Below are 16,961 nucleotides of genomic sequence, written 5' to 3'. Positions count from 1 at the left end.
GCCACATCGTTTCCCTTCCAGGTCAATGATTTAGTGTACCATAGCTTTGCCCACTTTCTAGTAGGATGACTTCCACCAAACCCTGGGAATGAATTGTTGGGCCATCCAGTCCTGGGTAATCCGTTCCCTTTTCACAGTGCCCTCACAGGTTGGGAGGGAGATCTAACACCAAGGACATTCGATCTCTGTCACAAGACACATTAAAAACATCTAATATCATATGATTATTGACAATGTAGGACCGATAAGTGTACCATTCTCGAAACTAACATTAAATAGTAATCAGGGAAACTCCACCAAAGTGTGTGCATAAATCCATGCTGTTATTAGAATGATGTTCTTTATGGCTGAGAATTAGGGACCTGGGATGGCTTCATCCCTTGTGTCTATTGCAGTTGGGAATTACTCTAAAAGGGTTAAAACGCAAATCATAACAACGTCCCATATGCTTCACAAAAAATATCAAAAGCATGTAATACTGTACACACAAACAGATCTTGGCATAGGTAAGCATTTATAAAAAAAATGGTTAACCATATATAATATATATATAAATATATATATATATATATATATAATATATACTATATATATATATATTATATATACTATATACATATATATATATACACACACACACACACACATGGCAAACCATGGTAAACTATGGTAAATGTCTAAGCATGGGAAAAGCAGTATCCATAGACATATTCCATACTAATAAAAACCTTCTCTTTATAAAGACATTATTTTCATCTAGACATCTTTATAGCTGTGATATTTTGCATAACTGACATGCATATATTGCTTTGTCTGGTACAAAATATAGTGACAGGTCTATATGATAAACCTGGTTTTCATCAAAATAGCTCCTAAGACCTACCTTGTTCAAACTCTGGTTATACAAATATTTATAACATATCAAGGTTACAATTACATTTAATGGAAATCTAACAAATGGGGTTGCAGTTAGAGCTAGCGTGATAGATATATCTCCTGAAACAGAAATGTAAAATTACGTCACTTCACCATAGGCTGATGTTCTCATAGACGAACTTGCCAACTTCAGCACATGCAGAGATAAAAACAAATAAGAGCAACACATATACACCTTGTGCATGAATGGGGGGAGCGTATGGAAATCATAATATATACAGTTGTTCTATTGCTTATCTACATTGCTTCCATACAGTATTTCATAATAACCAATATCTATTATAGAACTGGGCAAACCTTTGGGAAATGTCATATAACTGTAATGAAATACAGTTTTTAACTGGCACATGCTAAATTATTGGTGTTCAGAGGGTTACCGTTAAGTTGATCTTCTCACTATTGGCATACAGTTAAAGACAATTGTTTATTGGGTACTAATGCAGGCAGTCAGCAGATACTTTGTAATAAGAGTTACATGATGAATTTAAACTGTTGCTAATTAGCACTTTAGGTATGATTGGCTTATAGAATAAAGCATTAAATGAATGCCTGTGAATGCATCTAATCCATTTCACCATAGGATGTCAGAATAGACTTTAACAGTTTCTGCTGTGATAATTGGAAATCCTATCCACCAACTGCAAGATTAGAACAGAAGTATTGATTTTCATTTATATATATATATATATATATATATATATATATATATATATATATATATATATATATATATTACACTATATTTTGGAGTCGCAAGGAAAGAAAGTTGGAGGGATGTGAATGAAAGCCAATTAGCCTTAAAGACCCAAAGCCAGCAAAAGTAAAAATATCCAGCAATTATATGTTTATAATTTACAGGTTAATTTGGATAGCTACATGGACTTGGAGGTGTCCTTCCTCTCAAACCAAAGATTACCATAACTACATTTATCACATAACCTGAGGTGTAGTATGTTTATATAAGGATTTGTTTATAAACTTCAATCTACAAGGTATGGTCACTGCATTAGGAATGAATAACCATGTATAACCCTCTGCACTCTGGTTGATAAAGCTTGCTCGTAACAGCTTTCTCATAACCTACATTCAACATTTGGGTTATTGTGCAGATTGATGACCCCTTTCAAATGATAGAGTCCTCTGCCACCCTCATGTCTTTCACTGTCGGTCACCAGTCAGTTCTGACTACACTTGATCAGTAGGTGAATATGAGCAATTCTTAAAGACACAGGAACCCCCCCCTTAATTTGAAGCTCATCCTCCGCCATAAACACAAGTTCGGATAGGCTTCAGGAGTTTAAACACAATTGTCGTGACCACTCTCTGCCACCCACGGTCTGGAGCGACTTTAGAGAAACATGTGTCTTGCAAGCCAGTACACATGCAATAGCTTATAATGCAAAGAACACAAATACTTAGTTACCTGTTTCAACCACAGGGGTCAGAATACTTTCCCTTACAGCGCCAGTGTAATGAATTGGCATCAGCCCATTGAGTTGAATGGAAAGGCAAGGGCTGGTTGTAAACCACAAACCATACAGTTCAAAGATGATAATTCATAGTACGGTTCTCATTATGCGTGACATTCAAAATATTTGCATAGCCCCTTCTGGCTTACCAGAAAGTGACACCCACTGGCACACTACTTGGAGGCTTGTTGCAAACCCATGTCAAAATAAAAAGGACAGGATTTTTTCAGGAATAATAATGCTTCTATCATCGCATGCTACCTCTATTTTTGTTTTAAACAGACACATTGCGTCATAAGGTTCCTACTTTTTTTTTCCCTAATAGTTCGGAGGTGGCCACACACAAACATATTTTATTTATAAAAAAATAATTAGAACAGGGATCCTTAAAGTTACTTTCCAGCTATCAATAACTCTGAATGAACCAGGCAGTGGTTTCTTTGTAACGTGTATCCGCTGAATTCAGTATTTTTTATTTTATTCTAATGACACACAAAAATACAAAATAAAACTTTTCCTCTTTTTTAAGAGCGCATACCCAAAAGGCCAATGGAAAACATCTTTTCAGAACAAAAAAAGTTTCTATGAAAACACCTTGTATTTTAAGAATATGTTATGTTGTAAGAAACGTTACCCTTGGGACTGATATCAAGCTTGACAGACAAACTACAGAAGAGGTAATACATTATTACTACCAGCATAATCCTTTGCTGACAGCAGAAATTTGGGCTTTAAAGTAACATGCCTTTAATTATTCTAGAAATAAAACACAGCCAAAAGACAACAAAATATTAAAAGCCATTAATGACCACTTACATGATTTGACTATATGCAATTATTTGATTTATTTTAAAAACACAGTTTTACTATAATGTAGTTATTTGTACTGTATTTAGTGCCTTTTGTTGCATTTCCAGAAAGCTCAGTTGTTATGTTCTTGTACAGCTTGCACAATTAAACTTTAAACACACACACTGAAGTTTTGTTCTTGCCATGGCTTCCAGTGAATAAACAATGCAAACACTAGACTAGCTAAACTGGGTTCATGTCATACTTTTATAGGTGAATAAAGAAGATGCTTCAGGCTGACTCAAAATGGAACTTCTTTAGGGGGTTGAAGTTAAGCGGCATTTGGAGTGTATTGAAAGTCTTTTCTTTTATTGTCAGCATTTGTACCATACATGATGTTAAGAATATAGCATTAAATGTTCTCTAGCATATCATCATATCACCCAAGCTTTTTAACAAGTTCTGAGAGTGTATTGTGCCTGAGGCCCTCGAAGATGAAATTTCTATCTGCGGTAGAACATGCAATATCAGCTGTGCTGATGGGACTGACCTTTCAGAATAAGACAAGGAAGAACTATTAAATCCAAATGGTATATAGAATATGCAAATGTTTATCGAACATCGTGTTTTATAATAATGCAGCTACTGGGGACCAAATGCTTCACATTTTAGGTGGTGTGCTGTACAGATAAAGTAGCGTTGACACACTAATATTGGCAAGTCTAATATTGCATGTTTTAAATCACAGTACTGCATCTCATTTAGTAATTGGTATAATAAACAAGGCCAGAGTTGATTGCTGAAATTCCCTTAGGATACAGTGTTATGATGGAAATGTACAATCACACCAATTCTATTGCAATATTAGTCTCCAGTGCTACATATATATGTTCTCACTATGATAGTAATTCATGAAAGAAAATATTTTTTACATCAGAACACAAGATGCTGTATTACCACACAGTGTTTGGCTTTGACAATCATGCAGTCTCAAAGGTATCAGTATTGCATTGAAATAAATAAAATAAATAAATAATGATAAAAAAAGAATAATAATAAAAAACTATGAACCTGAAAAGTCACAGTGGTCCTGATTCAATTTAATTCTTCTGCATATATAACTCTGGTGACTTTTTCTTTATCATAATAACGCTGTACAGTATATTTACAGAGCATCGGATACAAAGGATGAAGGCAGCACAAGCTAACTATGAGAGGGTCAATGTGTGGTTAAAAGAGACTGGTAACCGGAAAGGCTACAGATGACTGGGTCATCTGTAAGGCTCTAAGTTCAGAAGAAAATAGATTCAGGTGACGCAAAAGGTCTAAAGGTTGGTTAAATGATTCTGATAACATTTCAATGGTATCAGTACTAATCATTTAGTCTAATTTTGTTTCTCTGTGTTTTATCTTGATCAGTGACCCATAACCACAGTAAATGCCTGCTTCAGTGTTTCTTAAGAGTACCATTTGAAAATAAAAAAGTTATAAGCTGTCCAAATGATAAATAGGAATTGAATTAAATGATGTATAACGAACAGCACTGAAAGCACAGATAAATTAGTAAAAACCCCAGATGTATTCTAAAAATAAATCATAAGACACATATATATATATATATATATATATATATATATATATATATATATATATATATATATATATATATATATATATATATATATATATATATATATATGACATATAACTTGTTCATTGTTGAGTAAAAAAGAAAACATATGAAAAGGTAAGTAGCAATTTTAAGAAGTGTGCCTATTTCCTAAACTCATAAATGATGCATACAGACTGTAGGGATGTGAAATTACTGCTTCTGATCATCTTGCCAGGACACTCTCGTAAAAGAGGCCTCAGTCTCAATGGGTTTTTTCCTGGTTAAAGAATCAATAAATATAAAATAAAATATACCTCAAAGAAGACACATGTCTAAAAATATATACAGCATTTCAGTCATACAAACGCCAGTTGAACAGTGCTATTATTTAGAAGAAATGTGATGTATAGCATAAAAAGTTATTTAGCAGATCTGTTACAGCTCATTCATGGATCAGTCTTTGATCACCTGGAGACTGTTGTGCAACAGCTTGGATTGCCAGGCAGCCGCACAGTTAGAAACAATAAATTGCCCTTAGTGACAGTTGTATGATTGAAGAATGAACTAGCATTTATTTTGCATTGATCTGTTCCAAGTAATAGGTTACTGTGGCAATTTGGCCAGTGATTGTGAACAGGTGTAGAGGTGATGCAGTGCAAAGGAAATCACAAACAATTGTAATCCGGTAGGAAAGTGGTTTTAATTGTAATCCGGGTCTGGCGACCGAATAAAAAATCCTGGCAACACACAGCGATGTGTATTGCACGGAGAAAACAACAGTGTTACAGTCCCAAACAATAATCACAGACGTACCTGCCCCACAATAATACAGCACACAGTCATCAGTCCTGGGCGTGTGTGGTCATGCTCATGGTGGGTGATAAACAATGTTATGTCGTGACTGTATCGGTGAGGTGCAGATCTGGCTTGTGCTGGTCCAAGGCGACAGCTCTGGATAAGTGTTAGCCGTCTGGTGGTTCAATAAACACAGACAGTTACTAACAGACAATACAAACAAACACAGCACTCACGAATATTCTTTTACGTTCTTTTTTGTAGTTCTCCAGCAGTCACTACTGCAGCTCTCTCTATTCTTCCAGGTTAAAGCGCAAACCCAAGCGAAGGAAAAGATTAGCGTTTCTCTGGCCCCTTTTATGCTACCCCGCTTGATCCCTTGGTAAACAATTCCAGCTGCGTCTATAGCTTGCAGCTGCTACCTCATTTAACTTCCGGGTCAATACGTGCCTGCAACAGAGTCTCACTTCCATCCAGGCTGACTGACTTCCCAACCTCAGAAACGAACTGTCAGGCCAGCCCGTCCAGATACTTTTTCTTTCTCTATTTAGCACCCTCACAGGTCGAGAGGGAGATTTACAACCAGAACTCATTGTATTTCTGTCACAGTTATACACACCAGAATACACTTGTAATACTTCAAACATTTAAGTACATTGAAGTACTGTCACTTTTTCTTCTGTGCTCTTACTATTAGTAACTGCACACTGCAGAGAGAAAAGTGAGTGTTAACCCAATCAAAACCTCTGACAAGCTTCAAGTATACATCTATAATGTCAAATTGAAAATTATGAGGAAAATAGAGGAAATGGTCAAGTATGTAGGAAATGGCATACCTTTGCATTTCTATTAGTCTTGTGCCTCTGTATCAGAAGTTTAAATCTGGGTTGACTTGACAATTCTAATCACACCTAACCACCGGAATGCATGACCTAGAGGAACAGTTCAACCCATCCGGGTTAAAACGATATTAAAATTAAAGCCTGATAACCTTTTGCTTGTGCAGGGTGTGTATATTCAAAGAGTTTGTCCTTGTGGTGGCTCTTCAGCTTTACGACTCTGCTCTGCTAATAAAAGTGCAATCTCAGTCCATTAGTTGTTTTCCTGAAACATCGTTATAAACTCTGCACTCTTGGAAAACACTTTAGTACCAAGACATGTGTCTTCTAGCTTCTCCTCTGGTTGTCTGCCCACGTAACCTCTTGTCCCAAAACAGAAATTTTCATTCAAAACACGCTGACCTTTGGATGTCGTTTCAGCCTATTACATAATTCTTAAACCATATAATCTGAAGCTTTGCTTTAAAACCTGTACTCAGTGTATATTTGTATCAGTTACAGAAGGTTCTATACAAGCTCCCATTACAGCTACACATTTTATTTTTTATAAAGTGTGCATCATATATTAAATACCATATTACTTCAATTTGGCTCCACCCTCGAATTAAGGACACCCTCGTATTGAAGCCACAGTCATATATCAGTTTTATAATAGAGGCCTCCCTCGAACAAACGCCGCTATCAATAAAGAAACATTAAGGTATTTTTTTTCCCCGCTACTAAAAAAAAAACACACACACACACAGTAAACAAAGAAATGCGCAACACTGAAAGAGATGGGAGCCTCAATCTAGCACTTAAATTACAAACTAATGTACACACACAGTAAGCACATTTTATTTTATGGTAGTACAGTTCTAAAAGAAAATGCAAGATAAACGTACAAAACTGCAGTCCTTCTGAAGTTCTTATAGGTGGTTTTCCTGTTTTGTTTTTAGTTCAATTGTAATTCCCGTACTCAATCCCGTACAAATAAAAACAATGTGCTTATTGAAGATTTAGTTTCGATTTCTCTTGCAGAGAAATTACAAACAAGCAAGTTACAGTGAGAAAAAAAATAACCAAGTAGGATATATTGTAATTTTTAAAGAAATCAAACTGATATTCTGAGGTAATTTTTGGTGCAGAAAAACATCTAATTCACACTCTTGGATTTAACACCAGCATTGTCCTGCCCCTTAACAACCAATACACACTCCTGATTCGCTGGTACAGTACTCCCCTGACCTTTCAACTTCCACCTAATAAGCTCTCGGTAACTCACCGATAAATGTACTATAGTCAAAGTAGGTTAGCCACACACTCTGCTACATACAGGTAGGCATACAAATGACAGAAAATAAGCAACCACAATACTTTTAAAATGTTGTAAGTCAAAGTATAAAGCCTCGTATAAAGGCCGTCCTCTTTTAAGCGGATCAATTTAAAATAAATGTCAGTCAAGTAATACGGTATATATATTTCAGCATGTCCCTGATTTTTTGTTTTGTTTTATTTTCTTTTAGTTTAATGTTAATTTCAAAGAAATGAAAGAAATACCACCTGAATTACATGGTTTAATGGACCACATCCATTTTGAAATTATTGTTATTATTATTGGTAGTGGTAGGGTTAGTATAATACTAAAGTACTCTATATTAAATCAGTTAGGTCAAATGATAAAAGGAAAAGCTATTGTTTTTATTTCAGCACACACATAATACATGCACATGTAAGGACTTGTATCCAGAGAAACCAGAGCTCGCACAAAATTAATAAATAAATAAATAATACAAGAGGAAATTATATACACCAGTCATTCCATAAGAAGATCATCCAGAGCAGCAGCAACTGAGCCCCACGCCTCTACCCTTGCTGCTTTCATCCCATTCAGCCCGGCTGTGGTCCCGTCTACCTAAACAATATCCCTAAACATGCAGAGCCAGGAGTGGACCACAGTATCTGATGAGATCCAAAGCTGCTTGACGTTTTAGCAGTAGTTAGGCCAGCAAGTAAAGCATGATTAACCAATGAGTCACCATCAAGTAAAAATAATCAAGGTTCAGCTACTAACTGTGAACCAGTCAATTTAGATAACACTGAAAAGGTGACAATGATGGAACAGCCCTAGAACATATGTATACTGGTGCCAGGTGTCTCACGTTTACATTGGTTACACATGCAGGTTTAGAAATAATTTCCATTTGGAAGCATCTGTATGGGGTTCCATAAGGTCCATGGATACATCTAAAATATACCTGTTGATGGTCAGGGCTTTTAGAAGCCATAAATGTGCCATATAATTAGGCATATTACCTATACACCCCAATTATACGAAAATATATACGAAAAGCAATTGTTGCCTTAAATCAAATGCTTTAAAACTCATATTTCTGAGGTAGAAAAAAAAAAAAAATATATATATATATATATATATATATATATATATATATATATATATATATATATATATATATATTTTTGTTACTGTACCAATATCAGTGCTAGTAAATATTTAATTTGAAGTGGCATAAAACAGCCCTTGTAAAGCTATGAAGCATTTTGTAGCAAAGAGGTCATCCCTACATTGCTTGCAGCTAATTGAAAGAAAAGCGCTCTTGCAAGCATGCCTATGTTTTTCAAACTAGGAGTGTTCTAATTACAAGGTAAGTGGAGGATATGCTCAATTATGAGCAAATGTAAGATAAAGGCAGGAAAAAAACAGAGCGATACAATCAGAACTTTAAGATAAAAAAAGACACTATTATTAAAACCTAGTTTGGATGAAGTGTTGACATTCTCCTAGTTAATAACATAGTTGGAAACCTGAGTGAGACACATGCTGGACCTAAGCCAATGCTTGGTGCTACATTTCCTTAACCTTGGGTTTCTTCAGATTTCAGTCTGTAATTAAGACAACATAGAATGTTCAGAAAGTTCTTTTTTATGACATGCCAATCTGGCCATAACATATGCTGTTGATTTTTTTAAGAGTCACTTAATATAGTTTAGTAACATATTATCACATAATAAAACATACAAACTGTACCTCTGGGCCTTTGGATGCTTAACATTATTTAATAGTTTTTAATGGGATTGTGAATAAGCAGTATTGAGGTTTAATCAGCTTTGGAAAATATGGTATTCTGATGTTGTGCCCTTCAGAGTTGACAGCAAAAGTCAACATATACTGGGAATATAGCTATCTTCCTGTTGCAATAAAACTAATGGAAATGTATATGGTTATAAAAATTGCTCATGTTCATATTACAATGTATAACCTAACTGGGACATCGAGTACCTATTTATAGCTGTGATTCTGTAGAAAGCTGTTCATATAGATGTTGTTCCCAAAGGACTTCCTTATGGCGAATTTCAATAAAAACCTTAATTGTCTGCCATTTATTTGTGTAATGCTCCTGGCAAATGCACCTCACTGAGCTGTGATAAGGGTCTGAGAAATGATAATCTATGTCCCTTAAGGAGCAGCAGGCCCTATTGAATTTCTTAAATCCATTTTTAATGTGAGACAGAAGTGGGGATGCTCACACTTGACTCAATATGTTATAGTTAACACTTCTCCCTCCTCACTACCCCCTCCCTCTGTCTCCCCTACTAATTCACCCTTCTTCTCTCCCCTCTCAGACTGACCTCTCCTCCCTCCTCCTGGGCCACAATCCCACCACGTGCGCCCTGGAACCCCCCCCATCCTAACTCACCTCTTTCAAGCTGCTGCTCCTGTTCTACTGCCCTTCCTCTCCTCCCTTCTCAACACCTTTCTCATCTCTGGCTTCTTCTCCTCTGCCTTCAAACAAGCCTAAATCACCACCCTCCTCAAAAAACCTACCCTCGACCCCACGTCCCTCCAGAACTACCTTCCTGTCTCCCACTTACCCGTCCTCTCTAAAACTATTAAGAGGGCAGTACACCACCAGCTCTGTGATTTCCTGTCTAACCACTCTCTGCTCGACCCTCTCCAATCTGGTTTCCGCTCTGCTCACTCCACTGAAACTGCTCTGCCTTTACTACACTTTAACTTGCACTTATCTGTTTCCTATTTTACTGTATTTAATCCTGCACTTAACCCAATCTGTAGTATTTGGTATCTCACAAGCACTCATATCTAAACCTGATGTAACTATCAACACTGTTATCTGCTCTTGATCTGCCCCGATATCAAATCGTACTGCGTTTTGTATTTGCTCTTATTAGGACTGAAGTCATTGTATTTTGTATCTTGCTCTTAATTGTACTATAATTCTTGATTTGTATTTTCTGTATACAACTGTAAGTCACCCTGGGTAAGTATAGCGATCCACAATATAACAAGGGGCGGGTGTATTTCTATATTTTATGAGCGGTTGTTTATAAAGATGAAAGTGAAGTTATCTGTCTCAGAAAGGGACTGGTTTTGTCTAGATGAACATGGTTAGCTATGAATAACAGTGGACTCAGATTTTTATTGCTTTGGTTAATGCTTACACTGAGTATTGTGTGCATACAGACTATCCTGAAAAAAAAAAAAAAAAACATTAGATTGGTTGCACTGTCAATGTGAACCTCAAAGGTAGTATAGAATATACTAAAAAGTCAATTCTACATGTAACGTAGAACTTTGGAGCTTTGGAAACAGTCCTATTTAAAATATATATACAGTAATCCGTTGCAAATCCGCCCGTTACAAATCCGCCCTCACCGTTTATCTGCTGTGATCAAGCTCTTCAGCAGCGTTAGTTTATTATTGAACAGAGACAATTAGTTCAGAGATTGTAGATCCTACCAAAGTTCTCGTACACTGTGCTGCATATGCTCCATACGCTGCCATTGCTGGTAGTGTCCCAGGAGCTGTTCAGTGTGCTGATATTAATTAATTTAAATTAATAAATCCTGTTCACCTGCGGGGCGTATCAACTTCAATCTCCATCTCGATCTCCTGCCTGTCACTCAGCACCGAACGCACGCATCTACACATCAGACGGCTACTCAAGCATTAATACCCTGTATCTTTCTAATCAAGAGATTTAGGGGAACTCCTCTGAATCTCAATAATTTTGTGAATTTAGTAATTGTTACAGTTGTGTATAGTGGTATTTAAAACAGGATTCATTTACCTGCCTTTTTACATATCTGCCCTTATTTCTTACTCTGGTCCTATAGTTGGATACAGGACATAGTACTATATATATTTCAGTATAAGAAACTTAAACTATTAAATTAGTTACATTAGGATAGTCTTTCAGAAAAATGACTTAGTACTGGAGTTAAAATCTAAATCATGACAATCCCAATTTATTTCACAAATAATATAGTATAAAAGGGACGAATATTAGTTTTTAGGAAATTAGGAATACATCTGAAATGGAAATACTCCCATGCTACTTATAATACATTTGATTGCAGTTGTAATCTTGGAAAATAATTGCTGTTCTGTGACAAAGCAGTAGAAATATCACACATTGTCAACACCATGATGGGATTGCAAAGTTTTTACAAAAGCAATATGAGATTACAAGGTGTGTGCTGAAAACAAAAAGGATTACTGTAATATAACACTAGTTTCAACTGACCCTTTATCATATCCTCTACTTACAATCAATCAATTAGTCCTGAGAAAAAGTACAGCAACTTCATTCACAAGAAATTATACTGTAAATGTTCAGATTCCAGCCTACTGTGGATTGTAATGTATGGAAACATGTAAGAATGTAACATCAAATAAACTTTGTGAAGACTCAATCCATCTCTCTCTAAATTGAATATAAATAGACTTATTTTAGAAGAATGTGATAACACCTTTTCTGGATTACATTGGCATGTTAAATGTGATTAAGAACAAAGTGAATGGCTAATGTAGACCAAACTAAAATAGTGTCTTCTTTTCTCTGAAAGGGCAGTTCCAAGAGAATGGTGAGTTCCAATTAAACAAATGAATTCAGCAGGAAGGCATGGGGTGTTAAAGTCTGCCTTGCCCGTTGGAAAACAATCGCACATGAATTGCTTAGAATCACAAAGCGTGCTGGGAATGTTATAAAACTAGCTAATAACAGCTACGGTACATGTAGCTCTTAAATTAACTTCCTGGGCAAGGCTTCCAGATTTATATTGTTTTGTAAAGTGAATGTTGATATCTAAAAGGTGGACAGGGCCTTGGCAAGAAAAAAAAAAAAAACAAGTTTATTGGTGGAACAAAAACTACACACGTGCCTATGCTATGGAGTACAGAAAATTTGGAAAGGCACAATTTTAAACATACAGCAACCAACGGCTTTTACTATCACTAATATTGGCAGACTGCAGAAGATTATTGTTCCTCTGACAATCTGGGAATGGACAGGTATTTTTCACAAGCAAACTAACAATAATACAACACTCCTAAGTTATTTAAGTCAAGCTTTTAATATCAACATTTTGTTTTCTTTTTAAGAGTTAACGTGTGAATATGTCCCTTCAACTTTTAATAGGATGTACACCACAGAGAGCTTTCAATCCTAAACCTGACATCCCTCCATTATTACAACTCTATAGTGCACTTTGCTTATATTTCTTTGTCTGATTATAGGGAGTTTCACTAGTGGCAAGTTGTAATTATCAAGTTATAATGAAAACCATGCAGCAAATAATTTGATACATAACCTATTAATAATTAATGTATTCAATGACAGCTTAATCTTAGTTTTACAATTCATCATATTTAGAAGCAATTGATATAAGGAGAGCAAACTGTCTTTGAAGGAGTTACATGAGGTCTCTCAGTGTCAATCAGGATTGTGTTCTGTGTCTCTTGTCCTTCATCAGAGGAAAGCAAAGGAAACTTTTCTTCTGTTGACACCATTCCATTCTGAAGATGTTTACTCCTCATTATGCATAAAGGTAGCTGAATTAAAAGCATTAATCTATGGTGTCGGCTGCATTGTTATGACCTCTACTTGTCAACAGTTTTATGTAAAATGCTGAATGATTAATTATATTACCCTCCCATTCCAAAACTTATCATTTAGTTGTGACTGCACAGCTCACTCCAATCTATCTTTTCCCTTGGCTATGGCACTTGGTGTAATTAAACAGTGAACATCTAAAGTCCTCATTTACTTAAATTAAAAACCTCGTTTTAATTATAGAGTTCCTGTGGTTTGCCTTACTGCAATACTTTTAACCTGACTTAAAAAACAAAAGCCTAGGTGTCTCATTTATTAATATGAAATGTTTTTTGCAGTTTGCAAAATGTATATGGATAAACAGTATATGGAAAGGGAAGTGGGTAAATGTGTTTACCCACTGGTTGTTTGGGGAGCATAAAATGGCTTCTCATACCACCTGACATGTGATTTACACTCAAATCCTTTTATGTCTTTAAAAGAACAAGCAAAACATGTGAAATTCAGCAGTAACCTAACTTCACTATTGCTAACCGTAACACTAAACCCAATGTACAACACCTAACCTTAACCCTTATAAGAACATAAGAAAATAAGAAAACTTACAAACAAGAGGCCATTCGGGCCACTTAAGCTTGTCCTGTTCCTCGTGCCTGATTGATCTCAAAACTTTGTCATGTTTGGTCTAAAGGATCCAAGCAATTCTACTGCAACAACATCACTAGGTAACCCATTCCATAACCTCCCCGCTCTCTGTGTAAAGAAGCGCCTCCTTCTCTCTGTCCTGTCTGTCTTCACCTGTGTCCTCTTCAAACATGTCCCCCCTAATTCTTTTGCTCTTCACTGGACACCACAGGGCCACAATGTCCCTTTGGTACTGTGGTACAATTGGACTCCGACTACAGTTCTCCAGTACACTATACAACCTCATCAGAGCCTCTTTGCGACTCTACACTTTTGGCTATAAACCCATGCAATCTATTGGCTTTTTTGATTGCTCCCCTTTCCCTTTTCACTTTCTGGTTGCTGACAGCTGTGAGTCTATTACAACACCAAGGTCTTTCTCTTGGTGAACCTGTTCCAGTTCCATACCAGCCATTTAATTTGACAAATTTCTGCACAGTTCTGTATGCAGTCTAAATCTTTTTAGATTTCCTGGGTGGCTGTAAGTGTGTCGGCCACTCCCACAAGCTTTGTGTTGTCTGAAAATCTGACAAGTTTGCTAATTATCCCTTGATTTAAGCTGTTAGTGTAGATAAGAAACAGCAGGGGTCCAAGCTCTTACTCTCTGTTAACTGCTGTATGTTTTAACCATTTTCATATTCACTTGCATGCGCATCCTTTTATTCCCACAAATTGTAGCTTTGGGTTAATCTTTCATGCAGCACTTTGTCAAAGTTGTTTTGGAACTCCATGTATATTATGTCATGGGCTCTTTTTGTGTCCATCCTTGCAGTGACATCTTCAAAGAACTGTAAGAAGTTTGTCAGACAGGAGCACCCTTTTGTGAATCCATGTTGGGTGTCTTCTATTATGCAATCTCTATATAGGTACTCGTCTAATTTCCCTCTTACAATTTAATCCATGATTTTGTTTATACATAAGATCACTGTATTTTCCTCTTTCTTTATGTTTTTTTTTCTCTGTTGTAAATTTTCAAATGAACAAAATGACAGACTAAAATTAAATTACAAATGAATGATAAAGTCTTGCATTGCACTGTCTGAAATTACCTCCCATCCATCCTTTACATAGACAGACAAAGAAAGGACCTTGGGCATATTTATTTTACTAGGAGTTCAGTTGCATTCATTGACGTGAGGGCTTCCCCAAGGGTATACATTAGGATCAAAGTGGGGTTGAAAATAGACAGGTATCCATGGGAGGTGCAAATCTCTGGGACTCACTGTTTTCATTCTGTTGGCCTTTTTATATGCAGAGAACGATACACCTGTCAAAAAGCTTAAGGACCTATGAACAGTTTCTAAATCTATATGACCTACATGACAGGTCCCAACAAGCATGCAGACCATAGCTCCCAGAAGAGCCAGAGCTACAGAAACCAGGTTCAGTGGGAAAAAGCTTCCCTATTATTTAAGTTTGTTTGTTGGTTTATGTAGTTTGCTGTTTATGAAGGATGACATATTAACATTGCCTTCATTATATTGTTTGATATACACTTCTTTTTAATCCTGGGTAGACAACCATTTATGGAAGTGTGTTTATTCGTATGCAGGACAAGCCGAGAAAAGACTTCTAGTTGTGCTTCATTCTGAGATGGTTTTGTGTTCAAGGGAACTAAATCCTATTTTTTATTGTGCTCAGTATTTGTACAGTATACATTATGGGCAAGGTTTAAGCAACACAGTGGTTATCAATATTTGTTTTTGTATATAAAAGTTTTAGTTAATCTTTCTCTCTCGTTCTCTCTCTCTCTCTCTCTCTCTCTCTCTCTCTCTCTCTCTCTCTCTCTCTCTCTCTCTCTCTCTCATTGTTTTTGCAGTGCATGAATTGTACACATTCCTGACAATGTCTGTATCATGGAAGTCCTGTCTTTTTTAAATTCAAAGTGTATATTCAAGTAGTGTTCTACTCGTAGGATGACATCTTTAAAGGAAGGTAAGTTCAAGCTTAGCCGACAACAGTGGTGTCTACACACACTTTTATGAAAGTCCCTGAGCTCCTCTGGTTTAAATTCAAGAGGCAGCATGTTTTGTAGTTTTATTGTTGTGTGCAACACTGTGATTAGATTTGAAACAAGCCTCTCTAAACCGTAAAAAATAAATATAAAAGCTCACTAAGTAAAGCTGATTTTTATTATTGAATTGAGTGCAGAGTAAAGCTCTCAATAGCCAAAAAAAAAAATCAAGGTTCTGGAATGACCTAGTCAAAGTCTGGATCTAAATCCGATTGCAAATCTTTGGTATGAGTTGAAGAAGGCTGTGCACAAGAGAAGACCTTGGAATTTGAATGAACTGGAACAATTATGTGTTGAAGAATAGTCAAAAATCACTACAGAATCATGCCAAAAGCTCATTGACATATATCCTAATCGTTTAAAAGAAGCTCTTTTTGCTAAAGGTTCCTCAATTAGCTATTAATTTAATTTTCCCTGTCAGTGTTTTCTTTGCAGTTTTGCAAAACAATTGCTGAAATAAATAATTGTAGATTATATTCTTTTTCTATTTCTTGTAACTTTTTTCCTCATCCACAAAAGCAAAACTTTTCCTACAAAAGATTTTTCCTATTTTTTTTTGTTTGTTTTCGAGAAATTTGTATACATTATAAATTTCCATTGAGGTATGTAACCCTTTGACTACAACTGTATATACTCAAAGCCCACTGTATAATTGGACTGCAACTGTATGAAGCTATAACTTATTCCAAAGCAAACTTCAGCTTTTTTAAAAAAAATTATAGCACATGTTTGAAGATAAAAAAAGATTCCAAAGTCTCATAGATAGTTATCACATAATATCTGATTAGTTATTTCTGACAGGTTTGACATTAGGCTGGCCACACACCAAAATCAAGATAAAACAATGTTTTAATCTAATCGAGTTCAGATCTGTCTTTGATGGCTTTATGTAGATTGATTAGTTTACTCATTCCTCTTTGTAAAACCATGAATGCAGCAGATCAAAATCACAGTCTACATGATGTATTT

Source organism: Polyodon spathula, chromosome 5 (genome assembly GCF_017654505.1).
Source record: "Polyodon spathula isolate WHYD16114869_AA chromosome 5, ASM1765450v1, whole genome shotgun sequence".
NCBI lineage: Eukaryota > Metazoa > Chordata > Actinopteri > Acipenseriformes > Polyodontidae > Polyodon > Polyodon spathula.
This window is presented reverse-complemented; position numbering follows the sequence as displayed.